Genomic DNA, 19,539 nt, shown 5'->3' with positions numbered 1-19,539 from the left:
TAAAAAATAACACCCTCACATTATTCACTCATCAGAACTTGCATTTACATTTAACGGCTCTTTTTGAGGTTAAACAACAGCAGTGCTTTTCACTCTGAATGTGTCTGAACCTATTCCTGGGGAAAGTGACCTTTTCAAACTGGTGACCTTTGAAAGCATCACAGCAGCTGTAGTGTGTTGACGGCTGACTTCACTTCTGATTTTGAGCTTGACAGGAACGTGGTAGATGAGAGGTCTAAGCCACTGTGATGGGGAATCATCAGTTTTCATTAGCTTTATTGTTGCCTCTGGAAGCGAGTGCAGGACATTTTAAAGAGTACCACGATGAACACTGCCGACAACAGGAAACTTTAGGCTGAGCAACTCTTGTAGTGCAAAAAACAAGGGTGACTCAAGTGATTGGAAACCCAGAAGTGGGACGAAAGACGATTTCTTTTGGGAAACGATTTACTGAAAAGATGAGACGCTGTTAGAAAGCAGGACTGGGTGATATTTTTAGAGCCAGTTTTATTTTTAAAGTCACCCCTGAACAAGATTGTTTGTCCTTGCAGGGAACCTCTTGTTAAATCCTTATACTGAACAATAAACAGTAAATCGTTGATTGTAACTCTGAGTGACATTTACTTCACATATTCATTAAGAAGCCTTTAGGCATTTGTGAGCTAAAATATAGAGCATCACATTAAAATACGCCCAGTTTCACATTTCTTGCAAATACAAAATATATACAAAGCTATTATAAATATAAAAATAGGCCAATAACATATGTAAGTCTTCCATGGTCTCATTTTATCTGGGGGACATTTAAGGCTACAGAGTGTCATTTGCATGATTGCTTGTGCAACAGTGCTGTGTGGGAAATATGTGACTTTCTGCCTTTAGTTTTTTCCCTGGCTATGCACTCGTGATATTCTATGACATGGCTGTGATTCATGTAATGGAACAAACAGCTCGGGCAATTATTTATAGACATTTCACTTCACTCTGTGCTGTATCGCAATGTGTGTCTGCAACTGACCATCATTTGTTTTCTGTAGCTCTTCTTCATCTGTGCCCCCAGCTGCAATTTCTTCAGCATCTGAGTCATCTTCTCTAATCGAGCTGGACTCAAATGTACTGTAATGGTTAACTAGGCGCAGCTGCTGGGTGGAACAATGCTGGCTAAACTTCACTTTGAATGACCACACACAAAGGACACAAGCATACTCTGACTGACAGGGATAGTAGTTTGCTCTGTGGGTTAGAGGTGACTCTGGCGCAGTAAAAGGGTGAGCTACAAATGTCAAACCTGAAGGAATTTACTGAACATATTCACATAATTTAAATAACATGGGTGAGATCTTCATGTCAATGGTTCCAGTATATTTCTACATGCTAGACTCATGAAATGAACTTCAGTGGGGTGGATTCCCCTCACACAAAGAAAGACAGATCTCATGCCAACTTTAAAGTTCAATGTATGTATGGGCCAGTGGCCAAAACAATCTCCCAAGGGGCTATCCTTCTCTGTCAGTGTATAGAGTAGCTGTGACAGGAAATAGCCTTCAGGGTAACTAAGCAAGCGAAACACATCTTCAGACTTCTCCTGGCTCATCTTGATTTAGTGGTTCAACATAGAGGTCAGGATTCCTCAGCTCTTACACTGAGCTCAGACTCCCTGTGGGGCTGAATGAGAGCATGAAACCCAAATGAAAATTCGTTTTCTAATGCTGAGTGAGTTATGAAGCTCCCCCTTGGAAACAAATTGTTCTCTCTACCACATGTGTAAACTACATTACCGTAACTAATTCATTCTGGTGTTCAGTATTTATTATGCTTCTGATAATCTTGCTACAGTATGTGCAGAACAACTGTGTGACTAACTGCATAGCTGGGATCAGAAAACAGAAAAAAAAAAAAAATTAGAAACATATTTTGTGCCCTTGCAAAAAGTGTAACCTCGCCGCTGGGATTTTTTTAGCACCCATTTAAATATGCTTATCAATCACCGTCATCACAGCACGCCCACCAGCAAAAGCTGTAGCACATTTCTGTATATCAATCGAACTACAATCTCTTCACTTCTCTCATAAGTAAATCTCCATTTCATTAAAGTCTTCAAATAAGCATGATTTGTTACTGTCACATTGGTGTTGGGTGTGTGGTCGATACAGATGTTACTAATAACTGAATGTGTTTTTGAGGAAAAAAAGGTTTGAATTTGATCAAAATTGAACTTATCTGCTTCAAAAAAGATGACCTATTACAGTTTGAACTATTTTACAGCAGCAAAACAAACATTGCTGCTCTTTGACCCTTTGACTGCTACAATCCATATTCATCACCTGTCATTGAGCATTAAGAGGGGAACATGGATCAGCCTTGAGAAATAAAAAAAAAGGACAAATAACAGTGGCACTTTTCCACAAGGGTGGTGCCTCCTGAATCAATGTAAAGCTCTCCTCTAAGGTTCTGGTCAATACACTTCACTGGCCACTAAACCTGGTCATTACCAAACTGAATGAGCTCCAGATTTGCCATTTCAGGGCTCCTGCAGAAAGACAAGATCTTGTAACTGTGAGATCATGGACTGGATCCTCGCCACGTTTAATCTGAATACATCACAAATGACCCTAACTCTATACCCCAGGGAACATGGCCTTGATTTGTCTGAATGTATGGGACATAATAGCAGTATACTTCACAGACTTCAATATCCCATATTGGGTAGGTAAGGTCGAGCTCTGTTTTAGAGAACTTTATCGTTCTTTCTCCAAACAAACAAAAGGGAAAAATAGAAAAAAAAAAAAAAACAGACATAATCTTCAAGTTATGTGGACACCTGTGGCTCAGGTCCACTGATCTCAGGATGGGCAGTCCGATGACCCCTCCTGTCCGTGGGTTAGAAGAATCCTTGAGCAAGTCACTGAACCCTGAGTTGCCTCACTGATATGTCACTTTCAATAAAAGTATTCGTCAAATGAGTAAATGCAAATAATCTTGGGCTCTGGGAAATTGTGATATACACTTTTCACTCTCTCTGAAAAATGTATATAACAACTGATTAATAGATTAATAGAGAAAACAATCAGCAGAATTAACAGATAATGAAAATAACTGTCTGGGTTCAGACAATAAACAACCCAAAACAAAACAGGTAAAGGGCCTGGAAACTCACCACCACTCAGGAGAATTTATTTTGTCTTTAGGACTATGAACACAAATCCAGCTGTCTTGAACTTAGTACTTTAGAAATAGAATGTTTAAATATTTCCATCAAGTTTCTGGAAGACCGTAGCAATCAGTCATCATTAGAGGGCCGATGTTCTCCTTCAAATACTGCCATGTGAGTGATTTTCATCAACATTTAATTGCTTGAAATGTTTTCTGACAAAGGACGTCAGCAGCTTATTAATGAAAATGGATTTCAGAATTCCAAACCGGGACTGCAGAGGAGCACTCATTAAACACAGTACACTGTCGGAGTTTGGAAAACAAGCCTGCTTCTATGCATGATTTTGTCAAAATGTGTTAAACCGCAAAACTAAAACTGAATTTAATTTTTTAATTTAAAAAAAAAGTTTCAATCAGTCAAAATGCAGAAAAAAGAAAATACATGAAAAATCATGCATCAAAAAATCATGTTTATTAATCAAAAAACCTACAGATAATGTTACAAAAGGTTTTATGAATTGGGGCGGGGTGGAGCCAATTCAGACACCCAGAATTATTTCATTATCATAAGCAACAAACCACAGTAATAAACACAACAAAGCCATCTGTGCAAACAAACATAAAGCCTGCCAGGATCAAAGTGGTTGTTGTGAGGCAGCTTTCTCAAAAGACCTCTTCTAGCCATCACCTTATTATTTACCTAAGTAAATAAATGGCTTTGGGTTACAAACAGATGAAATTTGGATATTTTTGACTGTCTCTGTCTGCACTTTATGAATGGCAGAGTAAATCAGAAGCCCGAGAAAGTTCACTTTTTATTTCACATTAGATGGAAAAACCTAGAGAGTTTGGGATATTTTTGTTTGAGGTACTGATTTGGAAAAAGTTGAAATACACATACATTTCTTGTTTGTTATATTATATTTTTTAATGCATTGTGTGCATTATTCTTTATGTCAAGTGCAGTGACTACTGGATATGCCTGGAGTCCACTATAATGAGTACAGGTGCATTTCGAACAGTGACAGTGGCGTTAGAAATGAGGAGAGCAGCTCATTTATTCATAGGCTAGAAGGGGGAAGCCTGGGCTGAGCTTGCTGGATAGGCCGTGCGGTGGATGGGCACACAGAAAAAGTGATTAGCATCCATCACTGTCTGTTCCTCTCAGACAGGGAGAGGGCTGTGACAGATGAAGGGGACACAATCAGGGGTGAAACAGCAAAGCATGGCAGAAGAAAGAAGCCTAGGAGGGGAGAAGATGAGCCGGGTCCGCTGAGACGAATGACAAGGTTGGGACATCAGCTTTTAAAGGTCGAGATAAGGATGGGTAAAAAATGGGTTTTGTGAGGATGACAGAAGTCTGAATACCTATTGTTTGTGTGCAGGAAAGCTTGTGACGGTGTACTAGTAAAATCTGTAAACTGTACACTACAGGTAGAATATTAATACAGGCCTATTATGAGGAACTGTCAATGAAGACAAATATCAGTCTGCAGGGTATTCCCTCATCTGCACAGGTTGCAATCCATCTTAAACTGACAGATGAACAACAGCCCGGTCAACAGAGTTAGCAAAAATATGCCAATGCAAATGAGAGGTATTTGCAGGGCAGGGCTGCAGAGCATGACCGTTTCCTCACATTAAGGCCCCCCCCCGCCAGCCCCAAGTAGTGGCACTCCTTTGGTCACACTGGTGTGACTAAAGACCACAGCTAAGTGTCTGAAAGTGTCTGACTTCTAATTTTATTCTAATTTTCCTCATGACAAGGGAAGTTGGAAAGTGGTGTTTTAAGTTTCTAAAGTGATCAAAGAATGGGATGTTTCTGGTAAGTGACAGTCCATTATAAGAAGACAAAGCTGCAAGAGCTCCATTTGTTAGTCCTGGCATTTTTTAATTCCCTGAAACCTACTGCTTTGCCAGTAATTGAAAATTCAAAGTCAAAAATAACAGTAAATCAGTGTCACTATATGAAAAACTTATCATATGGAGAGATCATAGAGATGGATGATATAGGACAACCGTTCAAATTTGGGGATAGGAGTGCAGACACACAGTGTTACGACCATTTGTACACGAAAAAGAAATTAATATGTGAAAATTAAAAAAAAAAAAAAAAAAAAAAGGGGAAGCTAACGAGCGCTCAAACACCTGCCTATTTTATCACAGTCGGTCAGTGAGTGAAGTGAGCTGCTTGCAGGATTGTGCTGAGTAAATGCAAATAATCACCCTGTTCTAATGTTGCAAAGATGTGGCACTTCAGAAGACACTTCAGTTACTTTGAGGCATACTGATGCCTTATGTTTGCCAGTCAGTGACCTGGGAAAAACAGTATTAAGATGCAGATCACAACCATCTGAGTGATGAATGTGTTTGTGTCTATATATTGCTTGTTCTTTTTTTGTCATGCCAAGTTGACAATGCCTGATGAAGATGTTTGTTAGGTGGAAACGCTGCCGTGATGAATTCAATTTTCTGGGAGCTCTCAGTGCTGTGTGCGGACCTTTTGTCTGACTTTTTCCTTCAGCTTGTGGTTCATTCTTTTTCTCATCTATAGATCTTTTTTTTTCTTTTTAAAAATACTAAACATTATTACTGATAGTTTTTCTTTCTTTCTTTTCCCTTTTTTTCTTCTTCAATACACCTCACATACAATTGAAAGATTATTATTATGTAGATTATTCATTCCTCCACCCAGTTACAGTCCTGTCCAGCGCACCTGCAGAGCAGCCAACCTACGCTAAACAGCTACATGAGTCTCATGTTTTACAGTTAAGACTCACATTGTACTGCCTTTGTTCATTATCTGTGATGTAAAAATATCAGCTGGTCCTGGCGTGCACTGGAGCACCTCTGCTGTGTGGCTACTGAGAGTGCTGACAGGTGAAAAGTTCATCACACTGAACAGTGGAGGTGGCTGTAACAGACGCAAGTCACAACACTCTGTTTCCATAACCTTTCTCTCTAAATGCTAACTGGCACTAACAGAGCCAGGTGAAAATAACACATAAATGTGAATTTTCCACCTGTGATCTCATCTTTTCTTAAAGATTAAAGCTCTACAATTATCAAGAAAGCAATGACGTGCATATTTTGATGCAAACTGAATTTAGAATATCGTGGTAAACAAATGACTATGACCTCTGAAATGGGCTTGTACTCTACATATTGTACCTGCTGTGTGTCCAAGTCATCCAGGCACAGTTTAAAAAAAAAAAAAAAAGGTGACAAATAACATGCACCCTAAGCTTCTATTTATTTTTCTGTCATCTAAACTGTATTTCTCTTATTTGCCTCTGTTTACACACTATGCTTACAGTGGGCTTATGTAACACAGAACTGTGAGGAGGTCAGTCTTTGATCTGACCGGGGTCCAAGGAACAGATAGTTACAGCTGATGCACAGTCGCTTGACTTTAAGTTCTGTCTAAGATGGAGACGGAGCAGGTACAGAGTATGACAGGAGAGGAATGATATCTTGAGTCATGAGTCTGAGGGAGGCACTGCATACAATTCAGCAACAATTTCATTTTACAATTCTTCCTGGGGAGTGATCTTAGAGTCTCCGTGGCAGTGGGCCACAGCGACTCTACAATATCCAACCAAGCCTGCATCAACAGACTCTGAGGAGCCACCCTCTAGGTCTGTATCTCAGCTCGTGCACAAAGAGCTAACCTGGCCTGCTGCTAGTGCTGCAATTACACACCAGATTTCCTCACTGGCCTCATTTTTGGCCTTCCTGCCTGACAAGCTTTCCAAGCAACCACCAACCACACCGGTGAGCCGGATAAAGCAAAGCAACAACTACCAGGAGACTGAAAGGAATCTCCATTTCAGCCGGCTCAGAAAATTTCACAGGGTGCATTGTTTTGGTGATCTGAGGGGAATTCAAATAGGTCTGCATTACTGACACATCCTGCCATAAAAATTAAACTGTCCAATATTCCAAAAAAAAAAAAACAAAAAAAAAAAACAAAAACAGACTAAAACTGATTGATGTGACAGTGTAGTTGTTGTATTAGTCATTTTGTTTCTCTGAACAAATCCCATATTAGTTTGTTCGATAAATAAAAATGCTTATCAGGATTATTTGCATTATTTTGTGCTTGAGGAAACCATTTCCAATATCAATCAAAAATGACATTTTAAATATGGATAGTTTTCTTTTCATTATTATTAAATTATGCAATTATTTTAACTGCCTTTGTGATTAGAATTAAATTGCCACTAATGGCAATGAGAGATCATGCTGGTTTATTCTGTTACAGGGACTGCACTGTTACCATCATTGCCATATTGTTTTTGGTTGTACTTATATATAACAATATGCTGTTGTATTGTTGAGTTTGAAGTTCACGGCTATAAAATACAATGTGGAAGTTTACAAATGTAGAACATCAGAAATGTCCAGAACACAACCTTCTCTTAAGTGTCTGAAAATCAATAATTTTCTATTAACAATGGCTCTAATGACTGTAATGGTAAAACCCACACAGGACTATCAATCAACTCTGCAATACACTTCCCCTCAGCTCTACAGGGCTTAGAAAAGCACAAGGCAGCTGTAAAAACCCATTGTATACTAACAGCAGTCACACAGTTAGCAACTAGCCTGTCAATACAATTAATAATTTAGCAGCTAAAAACCCAGATAGTCCCCTCGGTGAAGGCCAAAACAGAGCAGAAAAGGGGGGTGAGCTTTGGGCCTACGTGAGTCAGGTAAACGTGAACAAAACTCCATATGATTGTACCGCAAATTGCAAAAAAAAAAACAGTCTTTGCATGAGCATGAAACACTGAATGTGCAGACCTTGCATATGGGTTTTCCACACTTGCAGCAGGTTGTGCTTGTTTTACAGTCCTTTCTGTTGTTTTGTAGAAGTTGCCTCTCCTTCTCTCTTGTCCCCTTGTGTCAACTGACTGTGCGACTGCAGATTGATCAGGGCCAGATTCAGACTGCTGCACTGCCCTTAAACGTGCTGTTGTGGCTGGTGTGTGATGAAGGTGGCCTTGTCTTTGCATGAGAGGGAACAAAAGGATGTTTCCAAGCTCCCCCAAAAAGACCCTCCTCCAGCACCTATTGCTTTCTCTCAAGGTGGAGTTCACCTCCCTCCATATAACATCACATTCCTTGCCACACCGTTGTAACCCCTCCTCGTTTGTCATTTCAATGGCAATTTTTTCATTGTCTGGAAGGAAGAAGAGTTGGAAAGTTGACAAATGTCAGAATGTCAGATGCATGGGAAGTAGCCTGTCTTGCAGGTCCTGGAGTCATCTGGATAACATTTTCTGCTGCCATCCTGTCTGTAGACTGATACGCTACTGAAGACTAACAGATTTTGTCATCCTTGGACATAAATGTCTCCCTTGCTGCCTGCTGCTCTTCCTCAGAGTCCTCTTCACTTGAATCATCGTCATCTGAGGAATAGTGATCAGGGTTTTCCTTCACGCTGTCCTCTTCTGATACTTCCTCTTCTGACTCACTGTCTCCTTGCTCTTCTTGGAATAGAACTGATCAGTAGCCTCCCAGACTCCTGACTCCACCACTCTAATCACACTTCACCACCAGTGAAATAGCAGCTAAGGCCCTCTTTATATGGAAGGGTTGAGCACACATTTCACAGAACTGTGTCAGTGTGTGCCATCACTTCTGCTTCTCTACATGTTACTGAGGTGTTCATCATTTACCAGAGAAGTACACATAATGGAAAATGTGGAACTAGTAGGTTTGGAATTACACAACATGGCACATGTTGTGATAAAAACATTTAGGTCTCAGTCTACTGTCCCTTCATCAGAGTTGACCGGCTCTAAACTGTTGCAGTAACAAAGTGCGAGCTTGGAGTTCTTCTAATTGTGTTTACAAAATATGTGCAATTGACAGGACTGAAGAGGAAAAGTATACTCCAACACACAATGAGTTCTGTTTTTGTTTTGTTTTGTTCAGAGAACTGGTTATTTCATTGCACCCAAGGGAAAACCTTATATAGTTCTGATACCGTAAAATTATTATTTGCATCTTTGTGGTGTCATCACTTTTTTTTTTTTTTTTTAGCTACAATAATGTTGGAAAGTGACTTAAATGATCCAGCCAACTATATGTCAGAGTGATAAAGAAGGCTGGCGTTTTAGTAAACTTGGAGCACAAACAGTAATAGAACAACACTGAAATCCTGACTGTGTTTCCACAGGGAGGTGGAACTGTAATGAGCCCAAATAAATCTAATTAGCTTTAATGTGAATGATTTTTATAGAGGAAGCTTCCAGGCTGATAGTGTAGGAGAAAATAAATAATGTACCTGAGAAGTATAAGTATTTACTCCAGACTGCAGCCCTGGCAAAACATCTACCACACATAAATATCCATTCAGGCCTGCGAGGATGAGATATGCAGTCTACTCAGAGAATGAACAGAGAAATCAGCCTCCCTACTAAAGTGTTAAACAATACCAATAAAACACACATAACTCCTGCCAATTCATTACCAGAAGGAGGATAATGCAGTCATGTTGTCCCATCCAGATAAAAAAATGCCAGCTGCAAAGCACTGAGGCCTGCCCCTTGAAATTAATGGTACTCATCAAGAAATAAAAGAGCCATAAAAAGCGGTCTGTTTCTGCTCACAACAGGATGACTTCTCGAATTAACCGAGGACACCTTGGAAAGGCGAGTGCCACGGATTTCGTTGGAGGTGTTGGATCAAGATGACATGCGTTAGAAAGCCTCAGCCAAATTGGAACACCAGTGGAGACAGTGTTAGTCTGTCTCCCTGTCTGATTTGCTCAAAGCCATCAGCTCTAAATGCCATTTGCCAGCCACATAAATGCCGAAAAGAATCTGTGATGGTGTGATGAAATGCAGATATCCAAAGCCTTTATGGGCAGTGCATAGTGCCTTTCACAAATGTGAACAGACAAGAGATACAGGCCAGTACATGGAGGCGCCTGTTGTGCCAAATTTCTGTGTGGTTGGGATAATGAGGCCATTTGCCCAAGTTATCCTCCATAAAACAGAAATGTCACTGTGTAATATTTTCACAAAATGCATTATGTGTTTGTCACATGCATCTCATCGTGAACCTGTGGCTCACTGTGGCTGCATCTTCTTTTGCATTCCTATTCCAATGCAACATTGGTCCACTGATGTACACATACTGTATTTTGATGTAGATTACTTACATTAACCAGGCGTTTGCAGTTGATCACTAACTCCTGTGATAAAAAGCTGCCCTGACACCATTGTACCCGCACAAAGGTGTAAGTCTTCCAGAAATATGCCTGTGCCTTCATTTCTTTTCAATACAGACCAACTGATACTGGATCTTTGAGGCTGATTTTCTAGGATTTGAAATACTGACAAAGATATTTGAACAAATCGTTACTGATAACATATTAGGAGATGTTCCATTGCTACGATAAATATGTAAAGAAACAATTTGGATAAGGATCTCTTGTATTTGTTTGCATGGTTATACTTAAATTTTGCTGCCAAGATATTTAGTGATAGGGTTGTTTTACAGTTGAAATATAAACTTGTCAGAGTTGATGGACAGACCATGTAATGGTCACACAGTTTCTAAAACCGTATCTTACTTAAAAGTGAACATACTGTATATGCCCATGACAGTCAAGTGAATGGGAGACTGGTAACCTGTCCACATGTGCTATCTTAATGTTACAGTGTAAGCCTTAGTCTTCTGATGGAGGAGCCAGCCCTGTGTATCACTCTGCCTACATCCATATTCATGCTGAGAACATTGGAATGCTAAGTTATCTTCACTTCTCAGTCGATGTCTCATAGTTGGCCTTCAGATGTTTTGTGCAGCCGTTCAGTCTTAATTGAATTTACCAACTTACTTGAAAGTGCATTATATTTTAGCAGTGATTTCTTTTCATTGAGTGTTTGAGCAACGTGAAAGAGTAAAGTGAGGCTTTCATGTCTGAGTGGATAACTTATTCTGCACTACAGTAAGGATAAGCCATGAGTCAAATAAGCTGCCACAGGGTCATGATCATGCACAGGCATGTAGAAACACAAATTTACTCCTAAGCGAACAATATGCACCACCCTGTGGATGTGGAAATATTTTCGACCACCATCCGGGAGATAAAGCACAGTTTATCAGCTTTGATTTCCACAGCAAATTAAAGGTCGTATCCAGTAACTATGTCCACGAGTTTGCTGTCGTTATAAGGACAAAGGTGTGAGGAACAAAGCAAAATGTCAGACCTGCAAACTGATTTAGCATTCAGTCCACATGTCTGATGTGCCTATTTATAGTTACCATCACTATCAAATTTTGATAGCTATGAGCGCTAATTGTGAGAAGCCATGTTTCTCATTCCATTAGCTTATCACTTACAAAGGCAGAAGTACATTCATCAGAAAATTACATTGCTGAGAGACTTTCATTAATCAAAATGTATAACTTTATCCATGCCCAAACTGTGACAAGCAATCCTCACTGACATTCATCTGTGACCCAGCTTTCAATATCACACACACACGCATGTGTCATAGGTTAACTCTGACACGCATTCTTAAAAGGAAATAGTTCAGCATCTGAATCTCTGTGACTAATTTCAGTTTTTCCATGCATTTTGGCTCTAAATGCTATAAATGCTGTACACCAGATTCAGACAAGCAAGGCAAGAAAGTATCAGAGAGAGAGAGAGAGAGAGAGAGAGAGAGAGAGAGAGAGAGAGAGAGAGAGAGGATGCAGCACTGCTCGCAGAGCCATAGACGTAGCACACCACATTAAATCAAATCAGTGGCTGTGATTTGCCACAAATCAGAGAAAGTCTAAAGCCACATTCTGAAAGCAATAATGTCATGAGGCTGATGGGAGCCTGCGCCTCAAGTGCTCGTCTGCTCATTTTCCTCCGTCACCAGCTTCCCTTGTCTCAGCTGTGATTTACTTACAAGATCAATCCGACCTATTCCACAGACAGTTAATGGGAAACAGATGGTTATGAACACAAAAGTGTCTCCTGTCTTCACGCACCTTTTTTTGTCTGTCTTAGCAAACGACATTTAAAGGGCTGGAGATTATACATTAACATATTAAAATATTAAAATAAACACAAACAAATACTGTTTTTGGAGCTGAAATGTTTAGGACTGAAAAGATGTGTCAATTAATCAAGTCAACAATCAGAATTTTTCAAACAGAAGGAACAAGAACTGGTAGTGGACATTTTTTAAAAAACACAATTGATTAAGAAAAACATTTATAAAATGGAAAAAATCATTAGTTGTATCAATTAATTGTAATCAATCATTAATTTCTTGTAATTTATCAAGTTGAAATACCATCATCATCTATAACTATAAACATAAAATTTTACCACCTCGGCCTGTGACAAAGAAATGATGGTATTTATCTTTGGTTTTCACATTTTTTAAGAAATTATTGATTAAAAAATAGCTTATATATTACTCCTAGATTAAAATAATTTAATGAAATTTTGCTCAATTTTGTATGTAACATGTACATCCCAACCCGGGTGTTTATGGGTTCTGACATGACTCAAGCAACAAGACAGAGCTGACAAAGGCCTCAGAATGACTCTGTTCACCAGCATGTTCTCCTCCACTGGCAGAGAACAACAAAAAGTCTATAGGAAGTGATTACTTGTGTCACTGAGCACAGTTCATGAAAGCCCTACTACATCGTTGGGATTTACAGTAAAATCCCAGAGGTTTGGCAACAAGCCAAGCTTACACAGAAGCCATGTTTGAATGAAATGACTGTGTAGACCCATTCATTACTTAAAAATATTGGTGCTTTAAGGTTACAAGAGACAATGTGCTAAATAAGCATAATAGATCAACATTCAAACTGGAAAATGAACATAACTGTGCATGAGTCTGAGATTAGAGGACCAATCTGATTGAGTATTATTTCAAAAACTCAGTGTTTGTTATTAGCAGCTTTATTAAAAGCAATGGAAACAAATGAGTCACCCCACATTACACACGGATGATGTCGTTTATCACACATACGTGAAGGCTTGGACACATTATCAAAGGCAAGCCAGATCTGCACTGACTGAGCTATTGTTTTTCTGTGGCATATTTCAGCTGCCTACCTTGATGTCAGCACTAACCTTGATAGTTCAGTTTGCCCCCCCCAGCACAGTTCAACTTTGACTGTATTTGCAGCTGACCTTTCAAAGCACCACCAATGAGACTGAAGCTTTACTGTGTACTGTGTAAGCAGGCACTGTGAAGAAATCAATACACTCACCCTGTCTGTTTTAAACTTCATCAAATCATAAGACCAAAAATATATCACAACCTAGGGAGAAGGATTGCACACCTAGTTGTCAGACTGACACAGACTGAGGCACTAAATGCTGATCGTGTTTAGGCACCTAAAGGAACAACTGTGGGAAGCATTTTCCAGAAAAGTCATTTCCACTCTGGTCTGTAATGTGGTATCCAAGGAGCGAGGCCAATAAGATGGTTCATTTATCATGCTGAAAGTTTTCATTAGGACCAGCACCTCGTTTCATTCACTTATCTGGCAGATTTATTTACCCTTGACTCATTTGGCTTTTTAAAGGGGGAATGTCCAGCTGTTGTAAACACTCTATCCAGCCCAGAAAATGTCCCTAGTACAGGCTGTTTTTTAATTCTGTCTACATTTTCAGGTATGTTTTATGTAGTACCCCTTTCAGTTATTAGACATGATTCTATTACATCAACCTCTACACACCTTTTATTGAGTTTACAGGCAGTGGTCTGGATCCAGGAAAACCTACATAAGCATTGTAGCTACCTTTGGTGGAGCCATTCGAGGGCTGCACTTTGTCTTATACAATGATGTCCAATACTAAGATATGGATTGGTCCATTCTGAAGTGGCTGCCCAAGTCAGTGACAGACACATCTCAAAAAACTGTACTGCCTACAGACTGTTTTGGAACGCACTTGGCTGTAAACATGTGGCTTCATTTGGTCCATCATTTGGAAAATCTAATCTCTTTCACAGTTTTACAGAAAAACTCATGGTCCAAAACACAAAGATACTCAGTTTATTAAAGGTATGAAGAGTTCTAATTTGGCAAAAAGAGAAAACTGGTATCAGATTGGTATTTCACATTGGCAGATAGCCTAAGTCCAGGTATCAGTATCAAGAGAGAATAAATTTGATCCCTGCTGATTACTACTATCCCTAATAACTGTTTTAGGTCTAGTGTGGTATTTCTCTTTGTTACATTATCAATAATACCTGCATCATAAGAATTCAAACTTAATGTGAGGTCAATAAACAATAGTGTTTATATATCTCACGTTTGATTGAAACAGAATTAAAACAACTGTCCAGTAATGATTCATATACTTTTGCCACCTTCATACACTGTATCACTACCTTTTTGGTTGGCTGCTGTATGTGGGTCTTTTAAAATGATTTATGCTGCAGAAAGTGGCACAAAAGTGTTATTTTCAGCTCAAACATCAAAGCACTGAATGTAAAATACACCTTTTTTTAGTGCCTGGGACTTCAGATATATTAATTTTTTTCTTCCATTTCTGTGGGTCTTGATATATTTCCAGAGTGACACATCATATCAACAACAAAAAAGATTCATTAGCACTGAAAAGGAGCCTCTATTTAACAAAACAATACCAGTCTCATCCAAGGAAAAAAAAAAGATGGACAAAAAAAAAACCAGGACACGAGTGTGGAACAGGCAGTAGCATGCACAAACCCAAGGCTCCCTCAGCTGTCTCATTTGTAAAAGCCCATGATTAATTGAGATGTATAATAACTGCTGAGAAGATTAATTCAATCTCAGAGATGGTGAGACCGAAGGCTCTGACATTTGTGAGTGTCAACAACCTAACCCACAAAGACAAAAATATCAATTATCTTGACTGAGGCAACTCACTGGTGCGGTTTAAGACAATAAGTAGGATTTTGTTTTGACACAGAGATATTGAGAAAAAAAAAATGAATCAGTAATAAGATGCACTGTTATCTTCCTGCTCAATTTTGCTTCCAGAGGTAGCAGCTGCAATAGTCATAGTGGATAAGAAGCTGTTTAATGTTTCCGACTGTGCATGAGGCTGAAGTCACTTCAGCTTTCCAGCGGCGTGACAACAAACGGTTCTGGGTGGAAAGATGAACTTGTCGTAATAGAGTTTTTTGGTGACAGTGAGGAATGGACAGCAAGGGCCGATAGTAATGATGTTATCAGTCACTGTGTGATCGCACACTGATAGATGAAGTGTCTACTGAACCTCCTGAAGGAAAGGCGCCGAGTGGTAAACATGAGTGCTGTCAACATTACAGTAGGAATAATGCTGATTTTCTTAACTACCTACTTAATGTGCCAAGATGTGGTCATTACTCAGATGTGATAAATCAATATATGAACATCATACTGTGAACAAAATCACTATATTCCACAAGAACCAAGTATCTTACATATATACTGTCAGGGAAGAGGAAGGAGTCAGTGTATCACATACTGACTAGTCTCATGAATTGGCAGCTTGTTAAACCACAAACTGTTATTCCAAAAACTAAACAGGCAGAAGAGATACTTTCATTAGGCTATTTCAAGCAAAACATGCGAATAATGTGACCTTCCACGTCAACAAAAAACACTTCATAATGTCTTGTTCACCTTGCAGACCAAACATAGTGGCAAATAATAACAGTCACATTTGTCTCCATTGCCTTGAAGAAACATATTTGTCATTCAGGTGTGTGCGAGCCACACAGGGATTCTTTTAGCATTTACAGTGGAGGCACCGAGCCCTGCCTGAAATAGCGAGTGCCACAGCTAGTGTCAGAAGAAAATTACATTTTTGATATCAGTAGGGATACTACTCGGGCTAACTGTTTTTCGATGTTGTTTATTCGGCCTATAATTTTTTTCATGAGGTAAATAATCATTAGAAATAGGGAAAGGTCATGTCTTAAATCCAAACATTTTCAGTTTACAGCGATGACTGATGAAAGAGAAGCAGCAAATCCTCAAATTTAGAAGCAGAAAGAAATGATCAATTACAAAAATAGCATAAATGCAGATTATATTTAAACTAATCATTTCTCCTCTAAATATTAGGCTTATTAGGCCTGATGTAAAAACAAGCAGAGGCACTATGTCACACAGTTTCAACTGTCATATAGTACCTACACTGATAACAAGACACGTCAGGGTAAGTCTGGTTCGCCCTAGCGGGTGACTGATTGCTGATTGTGCCCCCCACTGCCACCAACCAATTTCTTCGCTGAAATTCTGCTGCACGTAACTTAAAGCCAGTGTCTGCCTACATGGTTGCTGGAGTTCAGAGTTAAGAATTTAACCCTCTGAATCTGTGGCATGGTATCTGCATCACAACCCACAACTTCCGTCTTCTAAGGGTCATAACGTGGTCAAGTATGAACACATTAGTCATCTCCGTACCACTGAAATCACCTCTTACTGTCTAACTCTTGGCAGTTCCAGCTCTGATGTGCACTAAGTAAAAACTGCATGAATCTGTTTAGAAATAATATAACATATACCCCATACAACTTCAAATCTTGCATCATAATAAGCAGTTTAAATATTTTCTTAAGCATCATCAGCATACTGTATGTTCAAAATAACAATATAAACACGCACTATGACCATGTTTGATCAAAACAGAAACTAAAAAAAAAAAAGGCTGACAATGCATACAGCATTATGCAGTCCAAAATAAGAAAAAAAAAAAACAATAGGAGTGATACAAACTATAGAGCACAGAGAGGGCACAGAATGTCCCATCAAAATATCCATATGCAGACATTGTCTTATGTCCAATAGTGTTGAAAACACTTGTTGTTGTTGTTGACATAAGACAAAATAAAATCTAAATAATTTCGAATTGTGGACAATTCTTTTTCATAAAATATCATGAGTATCCAGATTTAGTCTGAAAATAACTATATATATTTCATGCCAAGTTAAGACATGTCTTGCCAAAAGTCTGAAAATGAAGTGAGAGAAAAAACATGAGGAAAAACAACCAAGGGTTAACAATCATTTGACACTAGAGGGATCTGAGACTTAAATATATAAATTTTCATCTGCTGTCTTCATCTGTATTTTTCATGTTTATTATATTCCCAAATAAATATTAAGTACGGACATTTGTGCATTCACAGCTTTGCAACATCGTGAGTAGTTCCCTGTGTTTGGATTTGGGCACTGTTTGGCTCTTCTGTGAATTAGAAAGTACCTTATATCTTAAATGCACTTGAATTTTTGGCATCTGAACACAAGTGGCAGCAGGCTTGTTTACAAAAGACAATATCACACCACTGATATATTTTAACCACACCGTTTAATTCTTTGTGCTGAACAAAAGCTCAGCCAACTCACTAAAACGAAGGGTGGCAACACACTGGGTGCCCAGACTATTTAAGCTGAATAAGACTTTATCATTTAATGTGTATGACCTTCATGTAACCCTTCTTAAAATCAAATCTCCATGACCACTTTGTTTTAGCACCGGAGGACTACTAGGAACCTGAAAACTGCTCTCTTGAATTGCAATTTTTTGAAGCCTACAGGCTAATTCATGCTGATTTTCACAGCACACAATAGGAGCCACTCGGAGAGCAGCTATTCAATTACTGCCACCAGTGGCTGAAAAAAAAAAAATCCACAGCTTGTTCAATGGATGTTACACCATCAACCTGTTCAGAGGCAGACTGGAGACTGAAGATGTACATTTGTGAAACAATGGTTATTGCTGACTCCAACAGGTTTTCCCAGAACCTCTATTTCACAACTGCAGAACGCGGTGACTCCTCAGCCGTGAAATGAGAACCATGAAACAGAAACCAGAAGTGGCCACCTACTCTGACAGATGCTTATCCATCCTCAAAGTACTGGGTGCATCATTTATTTAAGTTATTAATACCGCGCAAAGCACAACGGCAGACAGCTCACAAAGCTGCAACCTCTGCTCTCCGGTGGGCAGGGTATCTGGCAGGTGAAGATGAAAGGTAAATGCCATTTAATAGATTTCTGTTCATTTTGAAGGTTAAGTGTCACAAGTCTCCATGTGCCTCTCCTGCCTGAGGAAATAAAACATAAAAATAAATAAAATAAAACAAGCGATGCTCTCAGCACGCCAAGTCTTAAGCTACATACACACAGACACACACATGACGAGCTAAAGTCTAAAATAGTCCCTCAGAAGATGTTTCACGTCTGGTTACAGAACAAAGCAGATGCGTTTGAAGTAGAGCAGCTTAACCGGAGTCGTGCTCTCCCGTTTATATTTAGAAACAGTAATAAGTAGAGATTTCTTACAATGTGCACCTCCATCATTAACTACGAAGGCACCAAACACGTCTAACGCCACCGCTAATGCAAGTGACAGCACCAGTTTTTTTCTTTTCCTCCACAAAATACTCAAACGTCATTAATACAGGGGTCAATATTCATATTATTTACTTCAAAGTGCCGACCAGTAAACGGTAAAGGATTTCAGAGCAAGAAAAAGACGGAAAAGCTCGACGTTAGCTCAGTCCACCTTGCACGGACTTGCGCAACAAAGTTTCCCGTTAGGTCAGGAGTGAATTTAATTCGGAAACACAAATGTAGCACATTCCCCTACAATAGGAGAGCCATAAGCAGTCCACAGCAACTTGTGTCAACTTCGACTTCTGTCGGCAGACAGCACAATCACACAAGCGAAAGTGTGCACCAATAAACAAAAGATTGTTGCCTGCAGCCGAGAAACTCGACAGCTAACTCCAAGCAGCAGTACAGGAATCTCAGTTCTCAAACACAGGGAGGTGAGTGTATGTCTAGGGGGGGGGGGGACGGAGACAGTTTTACTTACTCTGAAGGAAGAAGAAGAAGTCCTAACAGTCCCGTAGAAGAAAAAAAAGCCCACGGTCCTCAGAGCTCCACAGTCCGAGCTCCACATCCAGCAGTCTCATTCCCTCTCCTCCTCCGCTCGCCTCTACAGCTGCTGGATAAGTTTGCTGACGTCAACGAGCTCTCAGTCTCCACCGGCTCAGCTCTTTGGTCGCAACTTGAATAATACATGGAAAAGGAGGGGAGAGACGCGACCGGAAAGGACCGGGGGAGGCAGGGACCACATGAGAGGAGGCTACCCTTTCACGACAATGGTCCATGTTCATTAACGGAAAAAAAAAAAAAAAAAGAAATACTACATTCATGTCTTTCTCAAGAATGTTATGAAGAGGGCCTTTTTGACTGTAGGAGCTTCCCTCATGTTTTTGCATCAGCACTTGGATATAAAAATGTTTGCCTCAATATTCACTCATTCAAGTCAAAAAGTGACACAAACAGCACATTTATGTAGGTAAGCTAATAGGACTCATTTAAATATAAGGTCAAATGGCAGTTTAACATGGCTAATAAGTA

The 19,539-nt window shown here is 39.5% G+C and overlaps 1 protein-coding gene across 4 annotated transcripts in view; it reads right to left on the bottom strand.

The window, feature by feature from the left end:
• gulp1a (GULP PTB domain containing engulfment adaptor 1a) overlaps positions 1–19,162 on the bottom strand; it is a 65,640-nt gene extending 46,478 nt beyond the window's left edge. For 2 of the 4 annotated variants that reach the window (XM_041056573.1, XM_041056575.1), the window contains exon 1: positions 18,989–19,151. The gene's annotated coding sequence lies outside the window, so the exon portion shown is untranslated. Of the gene's footprint in view, positions 1–18,988 lie in introns of all 4 variants that reach the window. The other 2 variants (XM_041056578.1, XM_041056576.1) reach the window with 2 other exon arrangements.
• Between the last annotated feature and the right edge of the window lie 377 nt (positions 19,163–19,539).

This window comes from Toxotes jaculatrix, chromosome 15, assembly GCF_017976425.1.
Source record: "Toxotes jaculatrix isolate fToxJac2 chromosome 15, fToxJac2.pri, whole genome shotgun sequence".
In the NCBI taxonomy this organism is placed as follows: Eukaryota; Metazoa; Chordata; class Actinopteri; family Toxotidae; genus Toxotes; species Toxotes jaculatrix.
The sequence above is the reverse complement of the archived record's forward strand: the minus strand, read 5'-3'. Positions and strand labels throughout refer to the sequence as shown.